The 27,737-nt window shown below is 39.4% G+C and overlaps 1 long non-coding RNA gene across 1 annotated transcript in view; it reads left to right on the top strand.

Annotated features, from left to right (window-relative positions):
* The window catches only part of LOC107524579 (uncharacterized), a 42,371-nt gene extending 23,590 nt beyond the window's left edge, over nt 1-18,781 (top strand). The window contains exons 2-4 of the long non-coding RNA XR_015714902.1: nt 14,733-14,869; nt 15,927-16,086; nt 17,927-18,781. This is a non-coding gene — a long non-coding RNA (uncharacterized LOC107524579). The remainder of the gene's footprint in view (nt 1-14,732; nt 14,870-15,926; nt 16,087-17,926) is intronic.
* The last annotated feature ends 8,956 nt before the right edge of the window (nt 18,782-27,737 follow it).

Below are 27,737 nucleotides of genomic sequence, written 5' to 3'. Positions count from 1 at the left end.
CAAAAAGTACATCATATAAAATAAAAAGTGAAAAACTCCCCTGTCCCTCCAAGGCCTTACACTCCCTGATGTGTGTACTTTCCAAGACCTCCCAGGCCTATGTTACTCTATAGACATTTCCTTTTTAATTTTTAAAGTCTTATCTTGAGGTTTATCACCAAAATTACTACATCTTATCACCTTCTGCGTGCATAGGGAACATATAAAAATTTATTCCTCTGCAAAATTCTGTAAAGTAGTTTCATGTTTCCCCCCCTTTTTAAAAATAAGGATTTTGAAAGTCAGAGTCTGAAATCAGTGAATTGATCAGGCAAATAGTTTGAGAATATTGACTTTCCTCTTGTCTCCTGATATTTATCCATCCTTAAGTGGTAAGAAGAGAGATATAGTCAAATGCTTAATATTTCATACTAATTTTTGTCTAAGTGGATGGTTGGAGATTCTTAGAGATCCTTTCCTCTTTTAGGTCAGAAACTTCTTTTAAAAACATTTAACATAGGCTGGTTCAGGCTTCCGCCCTCTACAAAAAACTGGGGGTGTTTTCATAATGAACAAGTGGGGGAGGCGAGGGTGAAAAGACTGAAGGAAAGGCAGTCATCATCGCCAAAGTTCTAGAAGCACCTCGGCTCCTATGAATCCATCAGAGTTGATCTTCAATAAAACTGCGTAGAAGGCAGAGCTTGCCTTCACCCTTTCCTTAAGCAGGGCTTTCTCTTTTCTTCTTTTGGGCTCCAACTGACAGCTCTACATCTATTACATTTCCAGTTAGGGGCTTGTGCCTTTGTTAAATGTTTGTTTCTCTCTGCTGGCCTGTCAACGGTGAAGCCTGGGACTTTGTCTTAGTGTCGCAGTGCCTAGTCAGTGCTGCACAAATGGATGTACGGTCAAGGCAAACACGTGTGTGAGCGATTGAATGATGACCAATGGCTTTGGGGTCCCTAGAGTAAATGGCATAGGAATTTGTAATAAGGGATTACCTTAGTGTGAGAGGCAGAGTGTTCCACTGGACAGAGCACAGGGCTGGAGTCATTTGTCTCCCAAACCCTCCACTTACTAGCAGTGTGATCTCGGCTGAGTTCTCAGGTTATTGGGCTCAGCTGTTCCATCTGTGACACGGGCGTAATATCACGCATGGCCTGTGCTGCTGTCGAAATTTAATGATAAAACGAAGTGACATGCCTACCCTGGTCTTCAGATGACACAGACTTTATTTATTTTAACTTTTAAAAATGTTCCCTTCTGGTAAAACGTGAATAACATAAAATTTACCACCTTCAACATTTTAAAGTATAGAGTTCAGTAATGTTAAGTATATTCACATTGTTGTGCAACTAATCTGCGGAACTCCTTTTTCTTGTGAAACTGAAACTCTATACTCATTAAACTACAACTTCCCATTCTCTCCTACCCCCGGCCCTGGGAAGCACCATTCTTCTTTCTGTCTCTATGAACTTGACTAGTCAAAGCACCTCATATAAGTGGGATCTCACAGTATTTGTCCTTTTGTGACTGGCCTGTTTCACTTAGCATAATATCCTCAAGGTTCATCCACATTGTAGCATGTGTCAGAATTTCTTCCCTTTTTAAGGCTGAATAATATTCCATTATAAGTATATACCACATTTTGTTTATCATTCCTTTACACTTGGGTTGCTTCCATCATTTGACTATTATGAATAAGGCTGCTATGATCATGGTTGTACAAATATCTCTTCGAGACTCTACTTTCAATTCTTTTGGGTAAATACCCAGAAGTGTAATTGCTGGATCATATGGTAATTCTATTTTTAATATTTTGAGGAACTGACATATTGTTTTTGATAGAGTCTGCACCATTTTACATTCCTACCAGCAGTGTACAAGTTCCGATTTCTCCGCATCCTTCTCAACACTTGCTATTTTCTCTTTTTTTGATAGTATCTATCCTAATGAGTGTGCAGTGATACCTCCTTGTGGTTTCGATTTGCATTCTCCTGATATTAGTTATCTTGTGTATGTTTCTTTGTGCCTTTTGTACATTTGTATATCTCCTTTGAGAAATGTCTATGCTAGTCTTTTGCATACTACACCAACTTTAAATTAATAGCAATAGTAATATGACTACTACTGTGATTAATGATCATTCACTAATTTGATAATTATTTATGGTGCCTCATCTGTGCCAGATCCCACTCTAGGAGTCAGTGATACAACCGAGGGCAAAATAGACAAAAATTTCTCCTTTCAAGGAGTACATTTGAGAAGACATACAAAATAAATGAGTAAAATGTAGAATATGTTAGTTAATGATAAGCATGCTGGAAAAAAACTAAACTAGGGTAGGAGGATTAGAAGTGGGAAGGGATTGACATTTTAGACAGGGTGGCTAGGAAAAGCCTCATTAGGAAGGTTTGAACAGTCCTGGAGAAAGTAGGGGAGCGAGTCGTAGCCATATTAGAGAGAAGAACTTTCCAGACAGAGGAAACAACCAGCACAAAGCCCCAAGGCAGAAATATGCCTGATGTACTTGAGGATCAGTGTCAATGCTATTGGACCAGAGCCCAGTGAAAAGAAGGACACTAGGAGAGGAAGACTCAGGTAGGCGTGTGTGTGAGCATGTGCTTGTGTGCACATGAGTGCGCGTGTGCCTGGTCAGGTAAAGCCTTGTAGGTAAGGTTGCCAGATAAAATATAGATGCCCAGTTAAGTTTTAATTTCAGATAAACAACGAATATTTTTTCAAAAGTTTAAGTATGTCCCAATATGTGTAAAACCTACTTGTACTAAAAATTATTCATTTCACTGGGCTTTTATATTTTTATTAGCTAAATCTGACAATGGTCCTTGTAGGCCATCGTAATGACTCAGGGTTAGATGGCGTGACACCATCTCATCTAGTTTTAACAAGGTCACTTGCTGTTGTGTTGAGAATATACCCTAGGGAAACAATGGTGGAAACAGAGAGACCAGAGAGGAGGCTTTTGACTAATCAAAGCAAGAGATGATAGTAGCTTGGACCAGAGTAGTAGCAGTAGAGGTGGTAAGAAGTGGTCCGATTTTGAAGGTCATTATCAATTTGATGTATGTGCTTCTCCTTCCAGGAATACTAATATTTTTAAATGAAGATGCCCTGAGCAGTTGGAATGAGTCTTCATTCATCCAAATTAGCATTTATTTAGCATTTGCTATATGCCAGACACTGTGCCAGTTGCACACAGTTAAAATAAAAACCCAATCTCGGTACTCAAGGAACTTGTATTGTAGTTGTGAGAATTCAAACTCTGTGCTGCCTGGGGAGAAATACTCCAGGCAAACGTGCTTGGTGCCCTGGAAATCATATCAAGTAGATGCCATCTATTATCTTATAAGGAGGGTGGTCATATAGTTTATCATCTAAACAGGGGCACCTTTGAGACTGAAAGGGCACACTACTCCAGGTAAAGAGATTGAAATCAACACTGTACCAGGCAAGCTCAGATCTAAAATCTTTGTACTTTTGAGGTCCATTCCAATGGTGGTTTTGCTTATAGGCGGTTGGAATGGGGCATACCATGTCACCAACTTTTAGACGAATTTCATGTTTTACCTATCAACCACTAGAAATAAAATATTTATTATCTAAAAAAATGAGAAATAACATGCACACAAAGTAAAGGCAAATTGACCACAAAGTAAGATGTTTGTATGTTTCCTTATTTGTTCTTATAACAAATGTTCCTTTTACTGGGTTCCTGAGTTTCTTCTGCTCACTGAGTATAGAGAAAAAAATGTGGTTAAATGAAATTTGACCTGAATTTTTATAAAGAGTATAGGGAAAGCTCCCCACACCTTCCTTTTCTTGAATGGCATTATTTTGACTCATCATGTTTTGCCTTTTGAAAAGTGCCTGTTATTCTTACTAAGTGACTTAAGGGATTTTAGCCATCACCATTATGTTTAGATCAATGAGGAGAAAGCATGTGAAAGATTTACAGCTTTATTGCAAGTTTTATATGCTGGGAGGTAAGGTATATATAGACCCTGCCTTATGGACGGAGTCTGTTTTCTGCTACTGAACCAGGCCTGCGGGCGTTTTGGTCACTGCAATGAGAGTGCCGGTGAGTAAATGCAGATGCACTTTAGTGCACTGTAATGTGATTTTTTAAATCGTTCAAACAATCAATTTACTGTTGTCATCACGTCTCTTCTGATTTTCAAGTGCAAATTTGACACCACTGCTCTTATTAGCAATTAAAAGAAAGTTTTGCCCCTCAAGTTTCCATTATAAGGGATGCATTCTTGAAGTTATGGTTACATTAAAATTCTTACTACAAATGAAGCCAGCTAAAAATGTTTACCAACTTGAATTGAGCTCATCATGTTTTGTTTGCTGAATAGTGTTTTGTGATTTTACCAACATAAGAATGAGTCTCCAAACTATTTTTAAAAGTGGAGCTTTTACTCTAAAGAAGTGCTTGCCTCATTTTCTTCGTGCTACTCCAAACAAGATGTTGTTTATTACTTTGAAACACTATATGTAAACCCCAGGAATATGTTAAATATGATTGAAGTCTTGGCTGTCTTGAACAAATTGAAGTTTCCAGAAATTTAGCTGTGTTTAAAAACCAAAGCCATGTTTTCAGGAAAGATTTCTATTTCCAAATATGTGGTTGCCCAAGCCTTTTATATTTTCATGTCAAATTCAGCTGCCAAATAACACACACTGTACCTTAGCTATAATAGAAAAGCACACATAGACTTCAGATTTTAGAAAGCACTGCAAGAACAACTATGATCAGATTTCTTGAACTTAAGCTATTCATATGCATATAAGTGTGTGTAGAGTAAGCTCTGTAAGGCACCAGTCACTTACACTGCTACAAATTGACATTCACAGCACAAGATTGGCACCGTCTAACAGCCGATCTGGGAAAATACAGGAATTCCTAGCCAGACCAAAATGTGAGGTCAAGGAAGTCGCTTTTATAATAATAGTGGTTATCTGTTTAGTGTGTGATCTGGCGGCGATATGATGCTGACCATTGGCAATTATGTATATTTCTAAACTGGTTGTGTGCAAGCCCAGAGTAAGAGAAATCCCTCCGTTTGTGATAAAAGGGTATTTATTACCCTTTTATTTCCTTCATATGCTTTACTTAATCATTTATAAAAGACAAATTAATAGGGGATGCCAATTGCATTTTGTGTTTTATTATGGAGTCATTCCTACACGTTTGGGATATCTATTAATATGCGCTCTTAATAGTTTTGGCACAAGTTCAATGTCAACGAATGAGTGATGCACACATTTTATAGTCTTCTGAAGGGATACTAATGTGGTTCAGTGACAGTGTGTCTTGATTTGGGGGGGGCTAAGTACTCTGATATGAGTCATAAGGGAAAGAGACCTATTACTTATTTTTTTCTCATCTGGTACAATGACGCAAAATTTTTGCTCCATTATAGTGCATTTTCTTAGAACGGCATTATCAGGATCAGTGTATAGATGCCCAAGAAACTGGCTGATCGCAGGGGACTGTCTTTTCCTTTATTCTTTCAATGTGACCGAAAAGTCGCATTCTGTGTTTTCATATCAACGCCAACGTGATGACACAGCAAAGGAGTTATATTGGCTTGTTGCACACATCAAGTGTAATCTTTTCTTTGCAGAGAAATGTTCATTTTGAACAACAAAAACAGCAAAAAAGAAATTTGAGTTTCAAGTATCAGGAAGGCTATGTGGGGACGGTAGTGACTGGCTGTTGTTTACCTATTCCGTGGAGAACAAGGAGAAATGGGCTTGAATTTAGTAAAACAGGTTTAAATTAGCCACGCAGAGGCACTTGCCTGAGCCACCACAATGGGTTGTGACTGTTGCCTTCTTTATTCCCAGGGACTGTCATCTGCTTTCCTCACCAGGACCCGGCACAGGGCCCTCGTGGGGCTTAGGGCACAGAGAGGGTGCTCAACCATCGTCAAGTAGCGAGAAAGAACAGATTAGGGAGATGCTTACAAATGGCAAAGCATTTGGTCCCAATGTAAGGTATTCATTTTGAGGTTTAATGGAACCTCTACAAGAAAATCAGAATTGAAAATATTGAAAAATCTCCCTAGAATTTTAAATTAAAACAATATGCCATATTTACCTACACAGTTTCCAAGCTTTCCTCAGAATATATATGTTTTAAGTTGTACAGCATAAAGCATGTGGGGCTATGGCATCGGGAGTGGTGGGCTGGGAGACTCCTGGCCCCGAGACAATTCGCTACTGAGGGTGGTGTGGGAGGAGCCTGGGAGATGAGCTGCAGTGGTTGCCTCCAAGAAGCCTCCCAAGACTGAATGTGAGATAATAAGAGGAATGCGTTGTGTCCATTGATTTCTGCAGGGTTTTTCCACTGAGTAGTTTTTCAGGTGGGCGAGAGGGAATGTGGTCAGTCATATATTATTCCTTCTAACAGCTGGACCTCAAAAGAGGATTTTATTTGAATATGTAAAAAAAGGCTTTAAACAGGGAGCCAAGGGTAGCCACCAGACATTGTGGGGCTGAGTGCTCAGAGAAGGTAACTCTTCCGTCTTCATGTGGACTGCTTACTACAAGACCAGCCAGTGTCAGGTTCCAACCAGAAACAATGTCAGGGTTGAGCAGAGCCCAACCCTTGGGTTGGGTTTTTGGTGGCTACATCTCCAGGGACTTCTATGCCAGGTCTCTGGAAGATGATCTGTGGGGCTGGGGTAGGCAGGGCCACCTCTTAGGAAGGGAGGGCACTTCAGAGGTTACACGTTTCATGGGCCTAGGAAAACACGTAAGGCCCGATTACAATTATATTGGTTGCAAACTATTAGTAGTATAAAATCCAGATTAGTAAATATAAGCAAAATACATTATGTCAGCTTCATTCATTGTCAAAAAGAGTATCATAACAATGTTGTTGCATTTGAAAACAGTTTTTAAGTTCAATATTTTCACTCTGCCAAGCATTCCTCTATATGTTTGTTGATCACTTAGAAATCATAGTCAATCACAAATTCAGCGTATTACTTGAGGCCTAATATTTCAGAAACAAAATTATAAAAATCCTTTCAAAGTTTTTACAGCAAAATGATTGATGTGGGATATAGGTACATTTTAAGCTGTTTCATATAATTGGTCTCTGGAAGTAATGGTGCTTGGAGTCTGCAGAGCATTTAAATGGCCTCAGAGCTGGGAGACAGACTGGGAAAAAGTAAGAGGTTAGGTGTATTTTGAAGGGTGCTAAGAGAACATTACTTACAGATGCCTAGCAATATTTCCTTATAAAGTGAAGCATCCAACGAGCCCCTTACTTTCAGGGAAATCTTTTATGGTGTGCAGACAGATAACTTTGCAAGAGACAGATCCAGTCCTTAGTACTTGGTAGCCAATCTGAATGACGAAAAGGTGGGACTTTGACCTCGTGTAAATAATGCCGTGCAGTGCATCTTGTGATGTGTGCTTTCATGTTAAACGCTTAAAATTGGTTTAATCTGTACAGTCAGGACAAGTGCTCATTGTTTTCTGGTTGAGTACACTCCTTTGGTGTAACTCGTGAGTTGGGAAGGGAGACGACAACTCCAGTTTCAGTTAGAGGAGCTGTAAGTGAATGCACAGCTCTCTCTGGAATAGAGTTATTTCTTAGCATGCGCTGAACTTTGCTACATAATGTGAAATGACGATTTTAAAGTATGTTTTCTTTCTTACATGACCACACTGCACATCAACAGATAAGAGTGCACAGGTGCTTCCATTTCAGGCTACTCCTAATTATGTTTTTAAATTCAGTGAGTCCTTCAGTGCATAAACAATGGAATGCTTTTTTTTTTTTTTAAATATGTTTTTACTGATTTCAGAGAGAGAGGGAGAGAGAGAGAGATAGAAATATCAATGATGAGACAGTCATCACTGTGCCCTGACCGGGAATCAAACTCTAGCTCCTGGATCCTAGGTCTATGCTCAACCGCTGAGACATGCCTGTCAGGCGACAATGGAATGCTTTTAATTAACCTAGTTGTCTAGTGTTCAGATAGAATTTCTCAGTTTTTTATTTCATTATCTTGTACTCTTAACACAAGTTTCTATGACAGACTTTCAGGCATACTTATGTAATAATAGCTTTAAGGTCCATTTTATCAACGTGCACACATTTTGAAGGTAAGAATTCTGTAGTGTTTTTACCTTTCACACTTTACTCTTTTTTCCCCCACACAACATTATGAAGCATTTGTTGCAGGTATTAATTTCATTCTTGATAGATGGGACAACTGAAGGCCCGGACTAATGAAATGAATTGCAAGGCCACGGTTTTTCGTTAACCCCCAAAGAAGGGCTGCTCTGCAGATTTCCAGATGAACTCTCCCACAGCCTTTAATGAAAAAGGCAGGATATAGAGCTCGTGTCATTAGTTTTCCAGCTCCATGCTCTTTCCTTGAGTTGTCCCAGTTAAGAGCATCTTCAGGTAGAAGCTGACCCACAGCTTCATTAAGAAGGGGCTTTGGGTGTCTTGTCCCCTGTGTTTCCCCAGGCGTGAAGACATATTAATTACCAATAAGTATTTGTTAGCTCAACGAATGAGTGACTAAATTAATGGGAGTAATGGTTCCTAACAAAGGTTTGCCAATGGCAACTGGGGCTCTCTGCAAAGCTCGGGAACCTGACCAAAGAACTGACACAACCTGGGAGCACACCACTGTCGAATGCCTCTCTGGGCCTGGCTCTGCCTGTTCTGCCGGCTTCACTCTCCTCTGGACAACCTAGATGAGGGTCTGGTGCAGAGGCCACCAGTTTTGATCTGTTTCTCTGCATCACAAGAGGTTAGAAAACTTGAAACCTGTTAGGATCAGATGAAGAAAGTGGAAGGGGCTAAATGACTCCCAGTTGGAGATGGCTTGGGTGTTGTAGCAAAGGAGTTAGCATTAGTGTTGTGTTTGTGCAGGACTTGCACACTGGTTCAGCATCCCTCTCATTCAGCACAATCCTCTCCTTCCTTCTGTCCTTTCTCAGCATGCTGTTTCCAAAGAATTGCCATGCCTGGATTCTGCTTAGTGCAAAGCTGGTGCCTGGCACAAACGATGGTGGTGCAGTGAACAGTGCTGTGCAATGCACTGCTCTGCGTGCTGGGAGATATTGCTCAGGTTACTGTTCCTTGCTCTATACCTTGCTTTCTCAAGAAGGGCCACAGGGACAAGTTTCTCTGTGGTCTCATAGCCAGGAATAATTGTATTTCTCCTGAGAAAATGGATTGTTCTTTGTTTTGAGGACATTGAAATCTATGTAATGGATCATGTTTCTCTCTTCATGTAGCCTGTCTGGAAGCTCAGATTTGAATTTACAGATTATCCCTGGTAAGCATATAAAACTTCCTCTCAAGAATTTTGTCTCTCTTAATTTCATTATATTTTCCCTTAAGACTCACTTTATTCACCTATTTTAAATTTAGTTCATCTTATTGTATGGGGTGCATTTTCTTTTCCAAATAAACCAGCTTAAATCTTTTAGGAAAAAAGCAGGGGATAAAGAAATAAAAATGAAAACCAGTGTTTTCATGGAACACCTTCATTTAAATTTTTTACCCCCCAGGCCTTAATTTTACACCTTTTTCTACTCTAATGTAAACATCAGTCCACTACTGTCTAGTGTCATAATCCCTTTCAGATCTTTTTTTTTTTTTGATAAAAATTTGACTGATCCCTGCAGCTGCTACTTTCTAGAAATGTGAATTTAGCTAAATTACTTAACCATTTTCATTTATAAGAAGTGTAATGATATTTACTTTTTGTGAAGATTGTGACGATTATATGAAATATTATATGTAAATTATCTAGTATCTTCTCTGACACATAGTAGGCCTTTCATTTTAAAATAGTCTCATAAGTGGAAAATGCACTGAACTTGGAGTTTAAAGTCTGTTTCACTCATTAGCTTATTACCTTGAACAAATCATTTTATTTCTTTGGACCACATTTTTTGGCATATGTAATTTTATGCCATGGCCATAGAGTCCTTAGGATTCTAACTTTACTATTCTTGGATTCTAAGGCTGGCCCTGAGTGATATGTGCGAGTGTGCTCCCACTCTGTTCTCACTAGGAAAGGCATGAACATATTCACCTGGGCACAGAGAGTTCTCGGGGAAAGGACTCAGATCTGAGGCAGGGAAATGAATGGTCTTTATGTTCTTCACTGGTGTTGACTATGGTATTTGCAAGGGGAGCAGTGTCTGAATTGCTAGTGACTAGTCCTGAACTCAAGTGGGTTTCAAAATACATGTCATTATGATGCTGCTTTCTGTAGCGAGTGGTCTGTAACCTGGTTGCTTGGCGAATACTTGGAAAGGAAGCAGTGGAACAAAGAGACCTGCTGCCGGTGGTCAATGACCATGTTGGCCAATGACCACATTTGGTTCAGTCATGGAGTCGATCAAAACAAGTGTCTGTGTACAGATATGGTTTCTATTCAGGAACTATTGGGCAATAGGAGACCCCAAGAGCAAGAAGGAACTCATTTATCAAAAGATAAATAAGGGAAGAGTCTGTAACAGATGATGTAGAAGAATAATCCACACTGAAATGAAGCTACACTCATAACAGTTCATCAAGATGCAGGTTGCTTTGCGGTTAAGAGCATAGCATTTTTTAGTGTGTGGTTTTGGCCAAGTTATTTAATTTCTCAAAGCCTCAGTTTCCTCATATCTCAGAGGGATATTGATACTCACCTCATATGGTTATTCTAAGGAGATAATATAAATGCCAAGATATGTTTGTCATAAGTATTATTATTAAAACTATTAATATTATTACAAGCCTCAAATTCACACTGGATTTCAAGGATTTGCTACCCCTAATCTAATAAACTATGAGAATGTATGAATAAATGTTAAAAACAAACAATTAGATGATTAAATGATTGAAATAGAGTGCATAATGAGAGAAAAATTCTAATAAATTTTTAAATTAGTGCACCATGTTTATTAGTTTTTATCCTATCATTTTATCTCTGGAATCTTACTGTAAAAAGGTACCTGTCTACTTTTGCATTTGATTGATTTCATCCTGTGTATATGAGGTGGGATTATAAATGAAAGATAGTGGTTTCCATAAACTTCCCTCATTATTTCATAGGTCTGTTTTTGTCTACTTCTGTCTCCTAACTTTGTATGGGATAAATGTAAATTTGCTCAACTTGTTTGAAAAGAGCATTATGACCCTGAATCTTGAAAAAAATCTTTATTTTGTAACAGAACTTAAAAATAAAAGGTAAAAAAATTAACCAGACTAAAATGTTAAAAAAAAAAATCAACCCTCAAGAAAGTGAGTGTTAAGATACTGTGGAACTACTCTTATGAAAACAGAGAAACCACTGAAAACTAGTCTGGTTTGGGCTCAAGTATTTTTGTCTCAATGAGCTTCAGCTTTTGTTTTCTCCACTGAAAATTCAGTGAAATTTTGAGATTCTAAATGGTGACCATGTGCCATAGTTATGATCTCAGAACCAAGCACCTGGGAGTGGTGGTTTTCTTGTGTTTCACTGTTTGAATCTTTCAGAAGAGAAGTGAAATTCTATAATCTGAGTTTCATTGATTTATTTAGTTTTGACCTGCATTTTCATGTGTAATTTCTTCTATGTCAAGTTATATGTTAGTCTGTTTTGATTTGAACACTTTATAGATGATTTTGTGGGCAGCATTTTCATAGAAAAGAAATTAGGACTGAAATCTAGGATTCTGACTGCCTAACACAAAAATCAAAATATCCTAGATTCAGTTTTTAAAAGATGTTCCATAATTATTCATTTATTATTGAATTAATGCACTAATTTTTTTCCAAGCAGTTTCACCACATTATTTTTGTATTTAAAAAATTTTTAAATTGTGGTAAAAAATAACATAAAATTTGCCATCTTAACTATTTTAAGTATATGATTCTGTAGTGTTAAGAATATTCACACTGTTGTGCAACAGAGCTCCAGAATGTTTTCATTTTGCAAAACCAAAACTCTATACTTATTAAACAATAACTGCATTTCCTCCTCCCCCCCCAATTCAGTTTTAAAGTGGGGTACGTATATGTTTTGTGATTACAATTTGATGAGGCTAGAGGTCATTTAGGTGAATTAAAACTGCAGGGTACTGTGTACTTACCTGAAAGTATGAGCAATTGGCGGGAATGAGTGTTCATAGTTAAGGTTTTTATCAGTTGAACTGTAGGATACTACTTAACGGCACACCTGCAGTCCTTGAAAGGCAGGCATCACTCATAGTTTTGAGTAGGAAAGTTTACAATAAAAATCAAAACCAGAAATGGAATAAGGCAGAAAACCCTGATAATGAAGGAAGGTAACTTTTGAAATATATAACAGAGAGCTTGTGAAATTATTTTCCACTGAGATATTAAGGGAACATAGTCACTTCAACATTGTGATTTAGTTGAGGTGCTACAGCAGGCCAAGGGACGTATTAACAGGTCCTCAGCCCCTTTCCTAGACTTTTCAAAGCTGCACCTAAGGAGTCTGGTGTGGCCACCGTACAAGGCAAAATCCAGAAGGAGGTGATGTTGAAATTTAGGTAGTGATATCTCACAGCCTTCATTTGCTTAACTGAAATCATTTTAAAAATGCTCAGGGTCCTGGTTGGGAAATGAAGATCGTGGGAGGGGTTTAACCCGGAGGCCTAAGTGCCAGAGAGGGTGGGGTCTGACACTTTGGTGCGGCTCTCTGTCACTTATTTAAGTCAAGATGATGAGATGTCACCTTGTGGGCTGCCACCATCTGCACAGCTGACATGCACTAGTACGATGGGCACAATACGACATGACAATCGTGCTAATGATGGTGCCGACGCGAGGCTGAGGGTGAGAGCAGAGGCGCCTGAGCTCCTGGAGGTTCTGTCTTCCCGTCAGACCTGCTGCCTGACGTCTCAAAATTCCCAAACTCAAGGTTTGATGATACTCTGTAAAGCTCTACAGGGTTAAATTTGTAGACCTTATTACCTAGAGTCACTTAAGACTTGGTTCTAGTGCTTTTCAGGTATATTTTACATGAAACGGGTTTTTATGTGTCGATCTGGGAACTTAATTATCATTTATAAACTTGTTTCCTTGCTAAAAATGTATTTTGAGTCCAAAATAAATAAATTAAAAATTTCAAGGAAATACCCTTTTTAAGTAGGAAATTGTTTCAATTTGTTCTTGTAATTCTACATGAGCATTTAATAAAATATTTTAATTTGGTTCTGGAATGAAAGCTATAGCTTAATTTTAATAATGGAGAACAGTAGGGTAGCTAAAAAATGAACAATATTGCATGTAATTAAATACAAAGTCATTTATATTTAGTTATTTGACTTTGAAATATAGGGTAAGAGTTTTTAAACTTCAGTTGCATTTTATAATGATGCTTTTCTTATTTTGATATTAACATGAATTTTCATGTCTCTAAAAACTCACGTTTTGCCTACTCTGGGCTTATTCTTGAGTGGTGGTGAGAGTTAATCTAAAATTTAAAATATGTTTTAAGCCATCTACAAATTAGTTGATCCGAACACAAATAATCAAGTACAGATGGTGTTAAAACTACTTGGTTAGTGATGGGCTGTAGGAAAATGTAATGGAAGAGAAAAAGCAGTTCCAGCGAGCTATTTAACCACATCTAGGCTGCCAGGATACTCCTGGGGGCTCCTGTCTTTAGGGCCCTTCCTATGGTAGAGCAGACAGCGATGACCCCAGTTTCAGCGATAACGTATTGGCCCATGAAGAAAAACCATACGCCTCATCTCGTACCTCATTGATTGCTTGAGCCGATCAATTGATTTGGTCTCTAGACCTGGATCTTTTTCCTTTCTCAAAACCCAGTCTGATTCTCTCTCCCCCTCTTGGTTGGTGGGGATGGCCTTTCTGGTTGGAGGAAGACTGTTGTTTAGAGAATATGGGTGGGCACACCCTTTGAGAACTGTCATCTACAACTTGGGGACATTAAACAACGAGGAAAGGGTCCAGGGGACAGTAGAGATGGCACTGAATTAGAACCCTGGGGACCCTGTGGGTAGGTTTAAGGAAAGTATAATAACTTCACCAATATTTACCAATAATTGAATGTTTTCCATGTGCCAGGTGCTATATGCATCATTTTGTTTAACCTTCACAAAGTCTTATAAGGTAAATCATTTTTGAGATAACCTCATTTTGAGATTAAAAAACCCCCAGAGATTTAGGGAAGTTAAATTATCTTCCTCAAGCTTCTGCAGATGGTAAAAGGGACCTGGAATCCAGTCAAAGATCGTCAGACACTGAAGCGAGTGCCTGTTATCCTGCTGTGCCCGCTATGGTGCTTGCGGGGACTTGAGACGTGGTTCTTGGGGTGACCATTTTGTTCAGTCATCGCCAATTAGTTAAACTGAAGTTCTATATAGTTCTTCGGTCTGTTTCCTTCCTCTTTTCCACCTCTGGTTATTTTCTTCCCACTTCCCATATTACTCAGATTGGAAACAATTCCTGCCCCTTCCCTCCCTGCACCACAAAACCTGGGCCAGTGAGGACAGAGGAGCCAGGAATACGGTGGCCGGTCAGTCTCTCTCTCTGTGCACGTTAGCCCAGCTATGGGGACACGTTTAAGTTAGGCATACTCAAGGAGAGCCATGAGTAATAACTATCAGCTTTGTCATAGATAACTGTATTGGGTGTGTTTAAATGTACAACTCTGTTTTTCTATTATTATGTGATATTTCATGTTGACTTGTCAAACTGAAAAATACCCATATTGATTTTGCAGAAAGCTTCACATGTGAGATAAATGCACTCAAAGACTCCTCACAAGTAGCTCTTTGGAGCTTCAGATGTGAAATGGATCATCCTCAGTCTGTAATAGACCCTTCTGTGAAGCTCTTCAATCAAACCTGAGAATTCAAGGTGAAATTGAGGGAAGGATGGGAAACCCCCAGAGGGGAATCGGAGCAAACTAGCTGAGAAAGGAACCAGGGTATTTGCTGCCTCTTATTTTCAGTTCTTTGCTCCAGCACAGGAAGGCTGTCAGTCAGTGTGTGACCTTACACGCTGCATGTGTGTAATACCTGGGTTCAACGAGACAAGCTGTAGACGGAGTGTCACATGCACCTTTGATTTCTTTCCATTTGTCTTTTTTTTTCTTCTTTTTTCTTTTCTGACAACCTTTGGGTTATTTTTAAAGTGGCTATTTTATACAGATTTATTATTAAAGTTTCTCTTTCCACCAAGTTAAATTATTTATATTGTTGTGTCTGATAGAATAAATTTTTTATTTATTGAGAAAAGCATAAATAATCTTTCGAAGAAGTTAGTGATGTATGATAACTACTTTAGTTGGAAAGAATTGTCATATTTTGTTAAGTAATGATCCTAGTAAGTACATCTTATTTAGGAATCATGTTTGTAGATCATGTAATGACTTTTAATTAGTTTGTTCCCAGTAAAGCAATAAGACAGAGTTACCTCTAGTAAGGGAAGCGGCGTTCTTCTGAAATTAGTTTTCATGTTATGCTTCTTATTTATTTGGGGGTGCATTTTCAGTTGGACATTTCCCAGGTTAATTTTAAAAAAAACCTCTGGAATTTTCAATGGGCTATTTACTTTGGGGGAGCAGTGAATCCTGCCACCAAACTAAGTAATAAAAACTATGCCTTGGGATTTATGCTCTAATATGTTTGATAACAGTTTTTGATGCTCAAGCTGCTATGAAATGATTGCTACTCCATAACTGTGTCATAGTTTTCCTAAGCCGTGGAGACAGTGTTGTTTGTAAAGCTCTCACATTAGTATAATCTTAAGAGCATATTAATTGCCCGGGAGGTTTATGTATTTGCTCTGCACATGTGATTAGAGATTGCGGAGGCTTCTACGGCCTGATTTCAGAGATGGAGAAAATGACTATTGTAATACTTGCTCCTCTCAGTTTCCTCTCCAGCAATGCCCTTACACCTTCCTTTTTCAGGCGTTTTGTAGCATCCTAAACAGAAGGATATTGAAGGGAGCTGATTCTGCTTTGATCCTTGGGCTTGTTGTCAAAGCGCTTGGGATTGAAGAGACTGTTGGCTACAATTGACTGTGACAATTAGGAGATGATCAGAGCCCTAGAGTGGAGCACTTAAAGGGTAATTTACATGTCAGTTTGTCGAATAAAAAAAAAAAAAAAAAAAGATATTCAGCTAAGGTTTTTTTTCCCCCTCAGAGCCTTGTAAACTGCAATTTGTGCTCTGGTAAGAAAAACCTGGCAGAGGAGTTAGGATAGCCATTACCATTTGAAAAGAAGCAATCATAAGGCCGCCGCTGAGCCCTTTGTCCACTAAAAATGCTGATTTGCAGGCACTGAGTGAAAAAGTGGAACCGTCACTAAATAAAACCTTGAGCTAGGTAACTACCCCCCCCAACGCCCCTTCGCCCCTTCGTGGCTTTTTGATGTTAAAGGTGCTTTAAGAAATGTATCTTAAATCCTACACTAACATTGTTATTGGACACGAATGTCCTTTCCTAAAAAAAAAATAATAAAAGGGTGCATTGAGGAAGCGGTAGGTGGAACACACGCCAGCAGTCAATTGAAAGGGCTAAAGCTGGCTATCAGATGTATTGTGTTCTTCTTCCCTTTGTGCATCATCACAATTTTCCTCTAGTCATCCGGTGCTCTGGGCTCTTTCTCCTGTACTGTATCAGTGTGCTTCTAGGGTTTTCCATTTTTATTTATACTACAATTTTAAAGTGGGGACTGAATTTCTAACCTTTACGTATCTAGCCTATTTTGGTGCAGTTGACTACATTCTTTCCAGTTATTATGAATAAAGCTGCTACAAATATTAAAAATAATGTAGGTTCAGCTCATGTGGTCATCTCTATACTTTTCTATCAGGTAAATCTACATACATGAGTAAACAAAAATAGCTAGAAAGTAAGAGAGGATAATTGCCAGTAAATATATGGTGATAACAGTTACACAGCATCCGTTTGATTGTAAAATAGAATAGGAAAACTTAGTTATTTCAAAACTTTTTGAGCCTTGCCCCTCACCATGAAAATTATTAATAATAACAACAACATATAGTTGCAAGATTTTCATTTGGATAATTGTAAAAAAAAATAGGAGGTAATGTATCCACACCACCATCCTGCCTGGACATTCTTAACTTTGATGTGTGTGTCTCTGATTCAGAGATGCATACGAACTTTCAAGGGCAGGTACATTTTACAGTCCTTTTTGGGGATGCTGGCTACGGTGAAGGGCATTTGCTACGGTGAGAGGCAGCAGAGGGTTAGAAATGAGTTTGTCTTTATCCTAACACATCAGCCGTTATTGGTGAGAGCTAAGAGCACACATGGCTTTCGAAAGCCCATTGCCGTTCCCCTGGACACTGTGTGTCCTTGACACTCACTACTTCCAAATTGGAGGGCTTTATTTCTCTTCATGTGGATCCAATAGCTTACAACAGCAATAACAGCATTTTATTTCAAGGGATGCCTTGTGAAAGGAGATGCAGTCTACTTTTGGGGGTTTCTGAAAATCGCAGTAGTCAATGGGGAGAGAAGACAGTAACTTTAAGACAGATATGGGTGCCCCCTCTGCCTGCTCTGCAGGAAGGCTCTGAGCTGCTTACTAAAGTTTACGACTCTCCAGTGTTCCTTGTGTGCATGTCTCGCGCGCCCCCCCCCAAAGAAGGACATAAAACCCAGAAAAAAAAATGAGAACGAATAAGTGAATAGGTTATTAGGTGCAAAGAGGAAAAGGAGAGAGGGAGTCAGAGAGGGAGGGCTGGGTTTCCTTACTGTGCGCCGGGGGAATGCAGGCCACGGTGTATCCGTATCAAAAACCAGGCCCAGCAGGAGGTATTGGCCTCCCAGGTAATGGGCAAATGATGAGCAGATGAGCCAAGCTCCTATCGATTTAAGCATTTTGTTCCAGCCAGTCACAATTAACTTTGATTTGTTTTTACTTTCCTCTTATAGGTTTGCATTTGAAACACTCTTGGAGCACTAATGGTATAAAATTCTGGTAACTGCACATTCGCTTTTTAGAGAGGTAATGAGTGAATGAATGAAAAGGCTGCGATTATTTGCCATTCTGAGTGGGGATTGTCAGAAGATTTCTACTTGACTGAAATTGTTTTGGAAGTGAGCTGGATCAAGACTTTTGCAACTAAAATGAAGTGACTCTGGTGTGGTTTTCTGATATTTCTCTTCATCGGAGAATTCTGCAGAACTGTTCTGGGAGTTAGAAGTTGATTTAAATTTTATTTATAGGAGATTATTTAGGTGAATCGTATGAAAACATTGAAAAGTATGTGTATTTGACTCTTAACAAGTACTTGGGAGTCTTTTGCAAACTCATTTTGAAATTATTTGATGTGAGTTTTCCTGTTTACCATCACAGTGTTTTTTCAATATACAAATTACCATGTTGTGACAAAATAAATTATTGAAATGCTTTGAAAAGTTTTTAGAAATGTGCCTAAGAAAACAATATATAAATTGTTAGTTAATTTACATATTAATTTATTGAAATACTACTGCTACTGAAAGTCCTAGAACTTTTAGTACAACATTCCGGAGCATTTATTACTGTTTTGTAAGAAGCTGCTCTTTCTTTGTATGTGTTTGGAGGTGGCACTGGAGTTGCCAGATTTAGCCAATAAAAATAAAGGATTCCTGGTTAAATTTGAATTTCTGATAAATAAAGAATAATTTTTTTAGTATAAGTGTGTCCCATGCAATGTTTGCATTTTATCCGGCAACCCTAGGTGGCACTCTGATTGGATAGATATTGCAAACCATGCATTGAATGGATCATTTAGTTATTTATAAATTATAAATTGTCATTTATAAATCATTTTACCTTTCACTGTCAGAATAGATAGGCCAACCAGCTTGCTGCTTTCAAATAGAAACCAAAGGCTCTTTAACTCATTAATGCTGAGCTTAATTTCCCCCATAATGTTCCCAGGGCAAGCTGTGACTGGTCATTTCAAGTATAATAATTTCTGCCTGACTAATATAACAGAGACTTCAGAGGGGCCTGGCTTACCTACATTGATCAGGCTCTGACTGAAGTGTTTGGTGGTTACAGGGGTAGAGAAATGAATGATGCAATGAGGATATATTATCTTTGTGAAGCTACATCTTTGCTTTCATATCAGTATTGTGACTACATAGACAGCTGAGTTTGAAACCCTTATAATTCTGATCCTGGTAGATTCTTCTGGGAAAGGAAAGATTCTATGTCCTCACATTTGTCTTTTATTTCATTTTTTGTTCACAATAATCTAGTTGCCATGAAAGAAGCTAAGCTAAACCTTACAGAAAATCAGATTTAGCGTCGGTTCAGGGTGCTATAACAAAGTACCATTAACAGTGTGCCTTATAAACAACAGAAAATTCTCATAGTTCTGGGGGCTGGGAGCCTGAGATCAGAGTGCCAGTGAGGTCAGATCCTGGTGTGGCCCCTTTGAGGTTTGCAGACGGTGTCTTCCTCCTGTGTTCTCACATGGTGGAGAGCAGGGAGCTCTGGTCCCTTTAGGTCCTTATAAGGCACTAATCTCATTCACGAGGGCTCCACACTCACGACCCAATCACCTCCCAAAGGCACGCCTCCTAATACTGTCACGTTTGGTGTTGGGATTTCAACACATGAGTTTTTGGGGGACACAAACACTCAGTCCCTACTGATTTGACACTGTCTTGATGCTTTTTGTCAGTATCAGTCAGATGCTGTTGGTGAGGATATTTGTAGCACAAAAATTTGGAAGTCCTGTTTCCCATGCCCCGAGCCCCTTTCTAATTTCAGCCATAGCTTCAGCGAGTGGACAGTTCCTTGAAAGCCCAGGCCTCTGGAACGTTTTTTGAGCCTTCCTAATTTCTGTCTCAGAGCCTTTTCCAGAATGGCAGATGCCTGCTCAGTTTGCTTTCTCAAGCTGACTGTGCACGTGTGTGTGTGTGTGTGTGTGTGTGTGTGTGTGTGTGAGGTGGGGGTTAACACCCTTGGAGGCAGCCCTCAACTGATGGGAGACAGCAGCCTCTGGACCAATGTTCCAGCCATGTATCTTTGGGACTGGCATTTTTAAGAGGCACTTGGCATGCCTCTCAGAGGTCCCATCTTTGGATTTGCCCCAGTCTTTCCACATTCTCTCCATTCTCTCACACCTATTTGTGGGGATAACCAACTTGCACTCAATTCCTTGTCTCAGGCTCTGCTTTCGGGGGGCACCCAGCTGAGACACTGCTCCCAGCACCACAGTTCTTTCCTTGCTCTAGGTCTCGAAATTTTGCTTCCTCTGTTTGCATCAGGGTTTACTTTTCTTATTATCAGAAGAGAATTCTGTGACTGTACCTACCACTAAAACTGAGTCATATTGGTTACGAAGTACTTCAGGCACATTCATCTCACCCGAACCCTTCTTTACAATAAAAGCCACTTTTTATTGAAACCCCACCTTGCCAATTTCCATGCAGTTAAGAGTCCATCTAGGTGACAGTTTCTAAAACCTTCATGAGGTTGTTAGTTTTAAACAACAAAAAAGATGAACATATGCAATTTCTATTTGTGCTTTGCTGCTTACTGTTGGTTTCTTGTGGCAACTATAGTAGCTGGTGGCCCCTCAAGAGTGAAACTAGAAACTACCACAGTCCTAGTGCCACCACCACTGGCAGCATTAGCCACACCAATGAAAAATAACAACGTTAGATGTAACTCGATCTTTCCATGGTCAGCAATGGGAGCGAAGTTACCAGCAAAAGTAAGTTTTGTCTATTGGATTGCAAAACTGTAAAAGGGAATCTAGTGTTTTGTCATTCAACATGTTGGATGGGAATACTTTCAAATCCAATACAAACCAAAGGAACCTCAACATATGTATAAATGCCTAAAGGAAACTTTTTTAAGATTTTTGTATATGAGAACCAAACTTCTCCTTGTCTACAGATCAAGTTATTTTGATTGGCTTAATTTCAATGGATAACTTAAATATAAATGACAGAAAATGATGTAATTATTATGTGTATAGTTACAAACCAGTTACTATGTCTGAATCCTAATTAAAATTAGGATATATCAATCACTGTGGCTAATATATAAATAAACATAAACTACACAACTGATCCAATTAGAAATATTAGACTCACATACACGTTTATATAACTAATGCTACCAGTGGGAACAGATTCAATCCAGAATATTTTTTAGACCAATTTTAGGAGAATCCAGGATATCTTCTCCTCAAATGCCTAAAGCCATATCAGATATTCAGTCTGTCTATAACTTAAAGGTATTGGATAAATATCTTAAATTATAAAGGTGTATATGTGAACTAACAGGTATTCAGCATTGTCATTAGGCAGACATTTGTGACTTTTAACTTTCATTAATAGAAGCATTCCCTTATCTGTACTAATGCCAAACACTATTTGAATCAGAACTCTTAGATTCTTGGGGTCCCAAAAGATAGAGTCTGATGAACTCTCTTCCTGTTATAGAAGGGAGACATATTTTCTTACATGTATATGGCCTATAATTGTTCGCAGTGTTGGGACTACTACCAGAAGTTAGGAACAGAGGTGACAGGCCATGGATCCCCACCAGCTACCATTCAGATACCAATGAGCCTCTCGGGATGTAGCCCAACATTCTTGTGAGACAGCCGTGCTTTCCTACCTTTAAACATTGAGCTCAGGAAAATTGCTTCCATTCTGTTAAGTAAGAATGACTTGGGAACATTGGCCATTCTCCCCGTTTGGAAGCATATTGAGATGATAATAGTGGACTATCATGAAATTCAAGCTTTGAAACCTCACCTTTTGACTACCTTGCAAGTCAATATTGACTCTGATGTAGAAAAGGTCTCCAGTTCTTCCTTATTTGAATGATAAGTGGCATGGTCAGCATCACTGGGTGAAGGTCTTGTCCTCAGATCTCTCTGCTAGAGAGTTAGGCAGAGGTCAGACCAGCACACAGGGTCCCTACATTTGATTTGTCCTTTGGTTAACACTCTTACGTAGCTTCTGCTTGTTGCCAGGGGCCTGATTGTATTATTACATAATTAACTCTTTGACTAGGCTAGTGATCATAAAGAGGTCCTGACTTTATATCCAGGCAACAATTTAGGGACTGGTAGAATCTATATTATTAATTTTTATTTTATTATTCACTTATTCTCTAAGTGTGATATCCTGTAAACACTCCATTATTATGTAATATGATACTTAGTGTAGTACTTAGAGAATAAGTGATTAATAACAAAAGTGGTCCACTATAACTCAGTATTACACAATTCACAAACAGTGCTCTGGTAGAACAAAGACGGCCTCAGAAAACATGATTTCCCCACACACTGTAGTTACATGAACTTGAATAGTCCTATTACTTCTTGGACTTCCTTTCCCTAATATTTTAAATAAAGGAATTGAAACAAATGATCTCTATTTCTTTTTCTCAGCTCTATGTTCTATGTATTTGCTGAATGATGATTGAAAACGTAACTACCTAAGTGCTATACTTGGGAGGATATGCTTTCATTTTTCATGACTGTTTCAAATTTTAATAAGCTTCATCCAGGTAGAGTACTAACATTTTCTGCAGAACTCTGAGAATACATAAAGCCTTTGACTAAAACTTTTGTTTATTGATGGGTAGGCAAAAAACAATGAGGAATTTATAAAATGATTCGGCCTTATTCTCAGGTGTCAAAAATCGAGCCATAAAAATGAACACTTGCTTTATTTAGAGACTCGTGCGCAGGCTTTTCTGAGTTTCAGGATGATAAGAAGGTGTTAGAATCGTAGAATGTGGAACCGCAGATTTGTGCCTGGTAGGCTGCCAGAAACGACAGGGTCGAGAGAACATGTCGATTTATGTAGATTCTCGAGAGTTCGTTCTCCGGTCTCAGGCTGTTTGACTGTTTTGGGAATTCATATTCTATTTCTAGTTCTTAGCCTCAGACCAATTCTTAGAATAAAAACCTGATTGACTAGTAGGTTAAGAGTACAGATCAGGAAAAATTAATTTGTCTGACCCAAACTAAGAAAAAGTGAATTTTAATGTGTCCTATATTATTTGGAACACTTTAAAAACACCCCATTCATCAAGTATAAAAATGTGTTTGGAATTTATTTTAAATGATTAAACTGTTAACTTTTATATTTCACATTCATAGCTTCTTTTTTGTTTTGCAATGTCTATATCTTTGAAGTGAGCCACTTTTATCAATATTGCACTCCTGAAATGGCAAGTTAATATTACTGATGGTGACAATAAATTAAGATTTTATTTATTCTTATATTCTCTATTCAGAAAAGTTTACAATGTTATCAATAATGCTATTTGGCAGTTAAATGCTTTAGATTATCCTCTTAGAAACACATACCCTATACCTGGCGTGCCTTTAAAATTATAAACTACTTATCATTACAATGTATTGACAATAAGGCAACACATCGCATTAATACCATGCTAACTGTTTGTAATTTCCAGAGATTCAAATACCTAATATATCTAAAGTGGGCCAAAGAAGGATTAAAGGACACATTCTAGATTTGAGACAGAAAACATTCAAAAATTGATTTGATATCAAATTTAAGGAGAAAATATGCCAATAAGAAAAATGCACTTTTTCAGAATGAAATTCAGCATTTGTTACTTAATAACATTTGTCATTTCCAATTTTTCATATGAAGCAAATTAATTTAAAATCATCTTACTCTTCCAACTGCCTTTGTGTATTATGTTTCTCTTTTCATATTCTTTTGGATAACATTTGAGAAAAAATAAGACTACAACAGTCAACGGTTTCCATCAGGATGGAAGGCAGTTGTAAGACCAAGGAACAGGTGGAGCCTGTGCGGTTGGAACATTCGCTTTTTGTGCCACCATTTTGTAGCTGCTCAAAAAAAAAAAAAAAAAAAAAATTTTTTTTTTAAAGCAAATGGTGGATATTGTTTCTTTACAAAAAGTGGTTCTGTACTGGATCCATCTGCGAAGTATAAACATGTCATCAGCACTCATTTTCCATCTCCAAAAAACATTCCCTGTGTCCATATTTGATTTTCAAGTGCATCTGTGCGCTGATGGAAACCCTCCCAACATGCTGCCGCAGAATTGCAAAACCCACACATCTCTGCCTTTGAATCGAGCTTTCACCAGAGCCTGCGCTCCCCTGGGCATAAGCTTGTTTCAAAGTTGCGAAGGTCCTCCGGGTGACCCCAGTGACAGGAGCTTCAGTGTCCGCGGGAAGGTTAAGTTATTCCTTTCAGGGAGCTGATTTTGTCCATGAAGTTTTTTCTATTTTGCTCCAATTCTCTTTCTTTTTTTTCTTAGAATTTCTCTCTTTGTGCCCACGCTATACTTCTCTAATTATTAGGGTTTTGTACTCCTGAGCTGCTCCACGACTAAAGTCGCATTTAAGAAATACAGTGAAAATCTTCATATTAGTTTGGTTACTCAGAAAGTTGAAGTGGGAAAAGCAGGGGATTCATCTCAGAAAGTTGAAAGGCAAACATGCCAAATTCGAAGGGTTCTTAATGCCATGAATAGCCACACAATCTAAAACAAAACAGCACTGAAAAAAAACCCCTCATCTCTTCGTAAACACATTCATAAGTGGACTCCTTGGCGAAGAGGGAAATTTTATTTTACTTCATTATTTTCCCCACACAGAACCAGAGGTACCTTCGCTATAGAGCAGTGGAGTAAGACCTGCCTGTCATTTTTAATCAGGTTGTTTTAGGTAATTTTTGTTATGCCCCTCATTACTGAATTGTTTATCAATAGGTGCAGCAAGTGTCACTAGCTTTTCTCATCAAACCAGGTCTGACAAAGCAGCACAGCGCATGGGAAAGAGGCAGCTAGGTGAAACTAATGCCATAGATGTTTGATTCATTAGGAGCTTATTGTTAACGGGGATGTCTGATTGTAAAGGCTCAGTCAAGCAAAAGAGTGCAGAGTAATCAGTTGGATTTATAGTTTGCAGGGCTCAGAAAAAAATCAACATAAACCTTTGGATATAGCAGAAACAGAAAAATCCCCTTTGGGCAGCCCTAACCCGGAACCAGCCAAATAAGGTCAGGCTACATGAAGGTTTCCTGTTAGGTGATGGGAGATAGAGGCGGATTAGAGCCATGTGGCACGGCCTATCATACCTTCTGACTTAAGATAACAAAGCCAAGCTTTGTGCTTAGCTGTTTTTGACTGACATCATCAATTTTATTTTATGTTGGTCACCTCCGGTAACAGGAAAAAATGGCCTACGGTTGATAATACATGCCTTTTTTTTTTTTCTTCTTTTAGTATTAAGATGCCTAGAAGCTAGTTCTGTGCTGTTATAAATTTCAAAGAATTAGTAGCTTGCTCTCCTATCACCCATCCTCCAGCAACTGTCAGCCCCACTCCCCCTTGTTTTCAGTTTGTACCTTGCAAATGAGAGGCAGCCTTATTCAGAACCAGATGTAAGGCTCCTAGAGAATGAACATAAGCTGGTGTACTTTAAGCCTAATGGGAAGTTTTATATGCAAGGGCCTTGAACTGATTAGTATAATTCCCTCTTTAATACAGCTGTCCCTCCAGATTAAGGTAAACCAAATGTTGCAATCAGAGATTAGTGTACCTTGCCAGTTATTAACATCCCCGTGCTCAGCAAGCACGTCAGACGCTAATGCTGTGTATTTATTTGCCGCTTCCCCGCTGTAACTTGAACTTCTGCACCTGTCAAAGCATTCCAGCGAAGAGAGGGGCATTATTGGAAAGCAAAAGTTTTATACCTGGGCACCTGTTTTGCTTTGTCACAGCTTACATTTTCTTTTGGCGTGCCAGGACCGCCAGGTGCCTTAATCTGCTGCTCTTCTGGTTTTGTAAAGAGAGAACTGTGTGTGCTAAATTGCATTTGTTACTTTCATATGCTTTCTCTTGTGCGACTGGAGAGCTCTCACCTAAACCGGGGGTGTGTGTGCATGCATGCCTGAGTGTGTGTGTGTGAGCCCATGTGTGTGTTTGCTTTTAGAAAAGAGGTAAAGGGTGGGTGAGTTTTCTTTCCCAGACAACACACTGTGTCTTCTGTGTTCCTCAGCTTTGGCAGTGTCTTAAGTCACAAGGTGGGTCTCACAGCTGTAATATATTTGGCAGGATATCCTGCCTTCTTGCAACCCAGATGTCAAGAAAGACAAAGTCCTGGCTATCTCAGAAAGATCTGGCTGTGTTTCTTTCCCTCCTCTGCCCCCACCCAGGCTCGCTTGGACTCCAGGGCTGAGCATATGCAGTAAACACGCAGGAGAAGCTTGGGACGGTGGTTGGGTTGGGCTTTTGGTAACGTCTGGTTCACTCCCTGCGCTCCCCGATCCCTTTTCATCCGTGTGACAGACGGTCCCTGCAAGGAAGGGAAAATAGCGGAAAGTTTGAGGAAGAGACCTCACATTTGTTGAATAAAGTGCCTTTGTGATTTTTATCAGCATCTTCTACTACTCAGAGGTTGAGAATCAAAAAGTGCTTTCTGTGAAAAAGGCATAGTTTGTTAAGTAACCGCTAGGGTCATCTGATATATATATATATATTTTCATATTTGGGTTTAAAGCATGCACCTAGGCTGCTACAGAGCAGTCACCTGATGCCAGCAGCCCTGGGGCAACACCAGCCCCCCCTGAGCTTTGTCACAGACAGGAAGGAGCCACAGTTGTCTAGCTAACCCGTGACTCTGAAAACGGCGCTGGTTCAGGTTGCTGTCGGGGCTCGGGGAATATTGCTTTTTCTTGCCCTGCATTTACCCATCGTGGGCTTGCACGTGGCCTGCCTGGTGCAGAGTTTCTCCGTATTATAGTTTAATTGCAGATTTTTAAAGAAGACAAAAAATATGTTCATATCTTAGGAATTATGTCTTGCAGCCTACTAAATATGCTAATGCAGCACTAAGCAGGGATAAAGTTCTCGCCATACCCCCCAACAGTTGCGTGGAGCCCGCTGCCAAGTGATTGTTAATTGTGAAGCACAAGCGGGCTTTGCAATCCATCTTAATTGTCATACTTACTTCAGGTTTCGTGATAAGGCTCGATGTTCTGTTTAAAGTGACAATGTTGACAAGGGGAAAGGGTGTGGGCCTGCGCCTGTCGTTCTGAAGGGGTTGTGTGCTCTGACCTGCCGAAGGTTGATATGGATGGTCTGCGAGGGGATTTGAGTTGTCATGGGGTCCCCAGGCAGTTGAATGGAGAGACTGTCTGTCCTGCTTTTTCCTGTTAGGATCCTGACACGTGGAGCATTGATGAACTCAGCATAACGTTGAATGGGAGCTTTTTGGCAGCTGAGACACTGGGGCTAAGCTGCAGGTCAGAGATAACACCAGTGCGGATCTCCTCCTGCACACTGTGACTAGCGTGCTTTCTTCCCTCCTGAGTGCAGGAAATGGCTCATGTTAAATACGTTCACTTTTCAGTTTTCCTTTCTTCTAAAATGGAGCTTGACAGATTAGACTTTTCAGCTCCCCCTTTTTTCACCACCTCTGCTTTCTACCTCAGAAATACTCTTCAGGAAGCAGGAGTTAATCTTGGTGAGGAAACGATAAGGTGATGCTTGATTTTCAGGGGAAAGCAGAAGGATATGGCAGCCTCATTGCTGCACACAAACTTGCAACTCCCACCTTGGAGGCTGTGCCTCACAGCTCCTCCGGACAGACCAGAGGAGCCCGCGGCCCAGACGGACGCAAGGGAGCAGCACGCAGGGTGTTGTGGCATCTGGGGTCAGGAAGGACGCCTGGGTGGCAATGCTGAGCTTTAAACGGGGGCTCTCCAGTAC

This window comes from Miniopterus natalensis, chromosome 8 (genome assembly GCF_054644295.1).
Source record: "Miniopterus natalensis isolate mMinNat1 chromosome 8, mMinNat1.hap1, whole genome shotgun sequence".
Classification (NCBI taxonomy): Eukaryota; Metazoa; Chordata; class Mammalia; order Chiroptera; family Miniopteridae; genus Miniopterus; species Miniopterus natalensis.
This window is presented reverse-complemented; position numbering and strand designations above follow the sequence as displayed.